The following is a 7,678-nucleotide window of genomic DNA, read 5'->3' as shown; positions in this document are numbered from 1 at the left end:
GGCAGATAAATGGGCAGATGGGGTGGAATTGCCTTGTTTATAAGAGATGAAATTAAATTGAAAGCTAGAAATTATATAAAGTATGAGGCATAGAATTTGTGTTGGTAGCACTGAGGAATGGGTGGCTCAATGGCTAGCACTGCTGCCTCACAGCACCAGGGTCCCAGGTTCGATTTCAGCCTCAGCTGACTGTCTGTGTGGAATTTGCACATTCTCCCAGCGTCTGCGTGGGGTTCCTCCGGATGGTCTGGTTTCTTCCCACAGTCCAAAGATGTGCAGGTCAAGTGAATTGGCCATGTTAAATTGTCCATTGTGTTAGGTGCATTAGGGAAATGAGTCCGGGTGGGCTCTTTCAGAGGGTTGGTGCGGACTGGCTGGGCTGAATGGCCTGTTTCCACATTTTCTGGAATCACTGGAGTCAAGGAGGGTTCCATTGGACTGGAAAATGGCTGCTGTACCACCCCTGTTTAAGAAGGGAGGACGACAGAAGACGGGAAACTCTGGTCCGTTAGCCTGACTTTGGTCATTGGTAAAATTTTAGTGTCTATTATTAAGGATGAGATAGTAGAGTATTGGAAGTGAGTGGTAAAGTCAGATGGAGGCAGCGTGGCATCGTCACGAGGAGGTCATGTCTGACAAATCTGTTAGAATTCTTTGAGGAGATAACGAACAATTGAGACAAAGGAGAGCCAGTGGATGTGATCTGTTTGGATTTCCTGAAGGCCTTTGACAAAGTATCACACAGGACACTTCTTAATAAAATAAGAACCCGTGGTGTTAGGGGCAAATTATTGGTATGGATTGTGGATTGGCTGAGTGGTGGAGAGCTGAGAGTAGTGGTAAATGGACCTTTTTCAGGATGGTAGCCAGTGACTAATGGAGTTCCACAGGGGTCAGTGTTGGGACCACATTATTTATGCTTTACATTAATGATCTGAATGAAGGAACTGAGGGTAATTTTGCTAAGTTTACAGATGATACAAAGATTGGTAGAGGGACAGGTAGTGTTGAGGATGCAGGGGCACTGCAGAAGGACTTGGACAGATGAGGAGATTGAGAAAGGAAGTGGCAGATGGAATACAGTGTGGGAAAGTATAAGGTTGTGCACTTTGATGGGAAGAATAGATGCATTGACTATTTTATAAATGGGAAAGACTTCAGAAATTTGAAGCACAAAAGGACTTGGGAGTTAAGTACAGGATTCTCTTAAGGTTAAGATGTGGGTTCAATTGGCAGTTAGGAAGGCAAATGCAATATTAGTATTCATTTTGAAAGAGCTAGAATGCAAGTGCAGAGACGTTCTGTTGGGGTGTATAAGTTTCTGGTCAGACCATATTTGGAATATTGTGAGCAGTTTTGGACCTTGTACCTAAGGAAGGAAGTGCCGATGTTGGTGGGGGTCCAGAGGAGGTTCACAAGAATGATCCTGGGATGAAAGGCTTGTCACATGAGGAACCGTTGAGGACTCTAGGTCTGTACTCAGTGGAGTTTAGAAGGATGAAGGAGGATCTGATTGCAACTTACAGAATACTGAGAATAAAGTGGACATGGTTCCTGAGGGTACAGCCTCAGAGTGAAGGGACAACACTTTAGAACAGGAACGAAGAGGAATTTCTTCAGCCAGGAGGTGGATAACCGGTGGAACGCATTGCTGCAGAAGACTGTGGAGACCAAATCTTTGAGTGTATTTAAATCAGAAATCGATTGTTCTTGATTAATGAAGGAGTCAAGAGTTATGGGGAAAAGGCAGAAGAATGTGTCTGAGAAACATACCAGTCAGGACCGAATGGTGGAGCAGACTCAATGGGCTGAATGGCCTATTGAATAGGTTGGAAATACATTCAGTTATAAACTAAATACTTTTAGATGAATATTTTAGTTAATCTTAAAAAATGCTTTCAACTCAAAATATTGGAAACTTATCAGTAGGCATCTGCTACTTCTCTGCTAGGAGGTTATCAATGCACACCATGCTGCCCTGCAGCTTCCTATCATGTGTAGTTGAGTAATAAGTATTGTCACTCAACCTAAAAGCCTGACCAGAGCTTACGTGAAGGCTCAATGATTGATCTGAGAACATTCCTTCTCTCAATGTTACTTTCCTTCATTAAGATGCTCTTTAAACTTTACATCTTTGTTAAGGTTTTGGTCACCTGCCTTAATATCTCCTTTAGAAGATCAGTTTCAAAATTATTGGTTATTTAAATTTAAACCAGAAACCAAAATTTATTAAAAGTTTCTGTTAAATGCCCTGGGATTTATTTTACCACACTAGAAGTACAACACATAACTAATTTGCTATATGGCTAAATTCAGGTAAATTGTGTTAGAAAAATCAACACAGCAGACAAGCAGGAAGCTGGAAGAACACAGCAAGCCAGGCAGCATCAGGAGGGGGAGAAGTCAACATTTCGGGTTTCACCCTTCTCCACCTCCTGATACTGCCTGGCTTGCTGCGTTCTTCCAGCCTCCTGCTTGTCTGCTTTGGATTCCAGCATCTGCAGTTTTTTTTGTCTCTAAAGAAAAATCAGCAGAACTGAATTCGATGTTCTGATCAAGTTTCCCTAAAGTTCATACTAATTTGGGACATTGTTATTGGTTACATGATTTTTAAACAGTAACTCTAACTAAATGCAATTCCAGTTAAAGTATTCACGCATAGTTCTGCTGTAGTTTTGTACTTACAGTCAGTATTGGAAATTTAACTGCTATGATTCTGAATTTACAATCTCACCGCAATTTGATGTCACTTTGCAGAGGGTACTTTCATCCCGTTTAACGTGGGTTTGATGCTGGAACTCAACATTTCTTTGGGATTTGGCTTTGAAACCCATTAATGTTAGGTTTTCCAGAATCTCTTTTCTCAGAGCAGCCTATACACAGCTCAGGAAAGAATATCTGAGAAAAGGTTGTCCTGAGAGCTACCTGACATTGGCATTCTCAAACTGACTTCCTAGAACGCACCAGAAGTAACGTTGTGGAATCTGATTATTTGCTGTCCTTCCAGCCTCCACACCAACAACATTCAGGACTATAGCAACTTATAGAGACAAATAATTCACACAATTCGAAGAGCAAAAGGGATATATTATGGAAACGTATATGTACTTAAAATACTTTCTATGTTAATAACACATGTTAAAATGCTTTATTGATAGATGAAATTTAACTATTTTGTGACGACGATTTCGTTGAGCTGTAACTAAGTTAAAAAAAATTAGAAAGGTGATTTTTTTTTAGCTTTTAAGGATGAATTCCACATTCAGGGATGCTGCAGCCTTCTAAACTCAATATCGAGGTCAATAATTTTAAGACCTTTGTCCATATCCATGCCCCCTCTTCACACCCAAGGCCATCTCATCACAATGGGCTGCTTTCAGCACTGCCAAGCCATTTTCACCTGCATATACTCACCATTAGCAGCTTTTCTTTCTCTCAGGCTTACCATTGTCCATCCCTTTGTCTATCTGAATAAAGTCCGAAAGAACTGTGGATGCTGTAAATCAGAAACAAAATCCGAAGTTACCGGAAAAGCTCAGCAGGTCTGGCAACATCTATGGAGAGAAATCAGAGTTAATGTTTCGGGTCCAGTTACCTTTCCTCAGAACTGTTCATGTGACTGCATTGCCTAGCCAATAATCACTGGTGTGAAGCTTGAATCATCTTGACAACTGGGCCTCATTCGGATTTACCATTGAGGCACGAATGCTGAGCTGATGTCTACAGATACCTTAGATTAGATTCCATATGGTGTGGAAACAGGCCCTTCAGCCCAACAGGTCCACACTGACCCTCCGAAGAGTAACCCATTCTCCTACCCAATATTTACCCCTGACTAATACACCTATCACTATGGACGATTTAGCATGGTCAATTCACCTGACCTGCACATCTTTGGACTGTGGGAGGAAACCGGAGCACCTGAAGGAAACCCACGCAGACACAGGGAGAATGTGCAAACTCCATACAGACAGTCGGACAAAGGCTGGAATTGAACCTGGGACCCTGGCGCAGGAGTGGATAAAAATTTCGGAGGTTACTCTAGGCAGTCAAGCAATAAATAATAGATTAAAGCAGGTATGCTGGAATGGTCACCAGAAGTTGGTAGCATTGAGCCAGATGATAAAAAAAATTCTGTTTCTAATTTACAACATTCACAGTTCTTCCGATTTTTATTGATATTTGGAATATTTCCCCAGTTATCACACAAATGCATATTTTAAAAAAACTTGTGATCACATTTTCTTTTTAAATTGTCTGGCAGGACCATAGGTGGACTTTGATCATAGAAGTAGAAATAGGGCATTTGGCCCATCGAGTCTGTTCCACCCTTCAATGAATAATGTCTGATCATGAAAATCCTCAACTCCACTTTATACCCATTACGCTTACTGATTAAAATTGATCTACTTCAACCTTGAATATATCCAATGACCCAACCACCAAGACCTCTATGATAAAGAATGTCACTGACTGACTACCATCTCAGAGAAGAAATTCTTTTTTATCTCTGTCTTAAATCTGTGACCCCTTACTCTGGGATTTTGTCCTCCATTCCTGGACTCGTTGCCCAACTTCAGTCAAAGATAACTAGTCACCAGTCCATAGACCAATCAACTTTCTGTTGTTACCAAGCTACACATGCACACAGAATCCCAAGCTCTAATTTATCTCAAACACTTCAATTACTATTAGTTTAAATATCTCTTCACACAATGCTTGCTATAAATGTCAGTTTGCAGGTCATGCTCCTATGACTGTTGGAATATTGTGTGTAATTCTGGTCTCCTTCCTATCGGAAGGATGTTGTGGAACTTGAAAGGGTTCAGAAAAGATTAACAAGGATGTTGCCAGATTTGGAGGATTTGAGCTACAGGGAGAGGCTGAATAGGCTGGGGCTATTTTCCCTGGAGTGTCGGAGGCTGAGGGGTGACATTATAGGGTTTATAAAATTGTGAGGGGCATGAATAGGACAAATAGACAAAGTCTTTTCCGTGGAGTGGGAGAGTCCAGAACTAGAGGGAATAGGTTTAGAGGGAGAAGGGAAAGATATAGTGGGCGGCACGGTGGCACAGTGGTTAGCACTGCTGCCTCACAGCGCCTGAGACCCGGGTTCACTTCCCGCCTCAGGCGACTGACTGTGTGGAGTTTGCACGTTCTCCCCGTGTCTGCGTGGGTTTCCTCCGGGTGCTCCGGTTTCCTCCCACAGTCCAAAGATGTGCAGGGTCAGGTGAATTGGCCATGCTAAATTGCCCGTAGTGTTAGGTAATGGGTAAATGTAGGGGTATGGGTGGGTTTCGCTTCGGCGGGTCGGTGTGGACTTGTTGGGCCGAAGGGCCTGTTTCCACACTGTAATGTAATGTAATCTAATCTAATCTAATCTAATATAAAAGGGACAGAATGGGCAACCTTTTAACGCAGAGTTTGGTGTGTTTATAGAACGAGCTGCCAGAGGAAATGGTAGAGGCTGGTACAATTGCAACATTTAAAGGCATCTGGATGGGTCGGAAAGGTTTGGAGGGATATAGGCCAAGTGCTGGCAAATGGAATGAGATTAGGTTGGGATATTTGGACAAGTTGGACTGAAGGATCTGTTTCTGTGCTATACATCTCTATGACTCTATGTCTCTATAGCACTCATTTTGTCAATACGATTTGGCTCTAAAGTGATAGGTGAATTGGAGAATGATTTTTTTAAAATGCAAACTCTTGTTGGTTATTGCGTGATTCTGTGAGATTGCAAACAAAGAAACTTGAGGAGATGGACTGGCTTCCAAGTGTGGGGATAGAAGATCAATCGGATCAATCTGCGACCATCTTTCTCACCATAAAACAGAAAGCCTTATCAATTTTTTTTTTTTAGATTAGATTACAGTGTGGAAACAGGCCCTTCGGCCCAACAAGTCCACACCGACCCGCCGAAGCGAAACCCACCCATACCCCTACATTTACCCCTTACCTAACACTACGGGCAATTTAGCATGGCCAATTCACCTAACCTGCACATCTTTGGACTGTGGGAGGAAACCGGAGCACCCGGAGGAAACCCACACAGACACAGGGAGAACGTGCAAACTCCACACAGTCAGTCGCCTGAGTCGGGAATTGAACCCGGGTCTCTGGCGCTGCGAGGCAGCAGTGCTAACCACTGTGCCACCGTGCCACCCACAATTTATGAGGACCTAAGTAAAAAAGCTGAAAATCCTGCTGATCTGCCTGCCTCCAGTGCATGTGGTGGTTGGATTGCTTAATTCAAGAACCACTACACTTTTCATAACGTGAAGTTATGAGGCGAAGCTGCCAGTGCAAGGGGGGAATATGTACTGACATTTCCTCCTGTGGTGAAACCATTGATTGAGAAATCAAATCTTCAATTTGGACATGACAGGTTTATACTGGAAGCGAATGCCATCCAGATCCTGCATTTGTAAGAATGAAATACATGCTCTAGTTTTTCAGGTCATGAAGGATTGTATGACTGTGGTGCTGATGCTGGTGGAGACTTAAAGCTTAAGCTTGTGTTGGTGTACCACTCTGCTAACCCACGATCCTTGAAAGATTCCCTTAAGTATCCACTCTCGGTGTTTATTTCAGATCAAGCAAAAGAGGTTGGATGACGGGGCAAATGTTTTCTGACCTTATTGTTGATGTTTCAAGGATGATCTTAGAAATGATTGCAGGAGAAAAGATTTGGATTTCAAGTCTCTTCATTCTGGACAATGCACCATTTGTCCCATCATTGGTGAGCTTTCTGAAAACATCAAAGTGCTATTTCTACCTCTGAATACAACCTCTCTCATTCAACTGATGGACCAGGGGGCATTGACAGCATTTAAAGCTTATAATTTAAGGCGCATTTCAGGAAGCTGATTGCAGCTACAGAGGGGCATAACAAGGACATTGTTCTTCAGTGTTGGAAGAGCTTTAATATTAACAATGTTACTGACATAATTGTGGATGCCTGGGGTGAAGTTAGTAAGGACTGCTGGCATGCAGTTTGGTGGAAGCTCCTCCCAGATTTACTTCCTGATTTAAACCACCAGAGGAGCTTCCAGCAATCAAAGAACATTGTGTCGCTCTTGCAAAGCAAGTTGGATTTGAAGAATTGGTGACTAAGGATGTTTCGGAGCTGCTGGACTCCCATTGTGAAGACCTCTCCACAGCTGATTGACAACAACTTGTTGCTATGGGGGAAAGTGACGCTCAAGATGAAAAGGATGAGGTCCAGGATGCAGCAGCACGAGAACTTCCCATTTCTCTTTTGTTTTCTGTCCTGAGGGAAGTTGAAAAGCAGTTGCAGCTCTTGGAAGACAATAACTACAATGCAGAACACAGCAGGGTAGCAGTTTGTGGCATAAAGTCTTATCTGGCACCTTGTGAACAGCTTCTTCATGAAAGATGGCAAAGCAGCAAGAGTTGGATGCCTTTTTTAAGCCGACTCCCAAGATAAAGCCTGAGGACAATGAACACAGCCATCCACTTCTGGACTAAATATTTTCTTTTGTTGTAACTCTGAACCCAGAACTGCACCTGAAAGTAATAATGATGCTGATGATGACCCTCAGCCCTTATCTCATTACAGTACTGTAACTCGGCAAATTCAGAAACCCTTTAAATCATTATTTCGTTAAAATATATGATTTAAAAATTTGCTTACATTGTGAGGAGAAACTGAGGA

Source organism: Chiloscyllium plagiosum, chromosome 13 (genome assembly GCF_004010195.1).
Source record: "Chiloscyllium plagiosum isolate BGI_BamShark_2017 chromosome 13, ASM401019v2, whole genome shotgun sequence".
Lineage (NCBI taxonomy): Eukaryota > Metazoa > Chordata > Chondrichthyes > Orectolobiformes > Hemiscylliidae > Chiloscyllium > Chiloscyllium plagiosum.
This window is presented reverse-complemented; position numbering follows the sequence as displayed.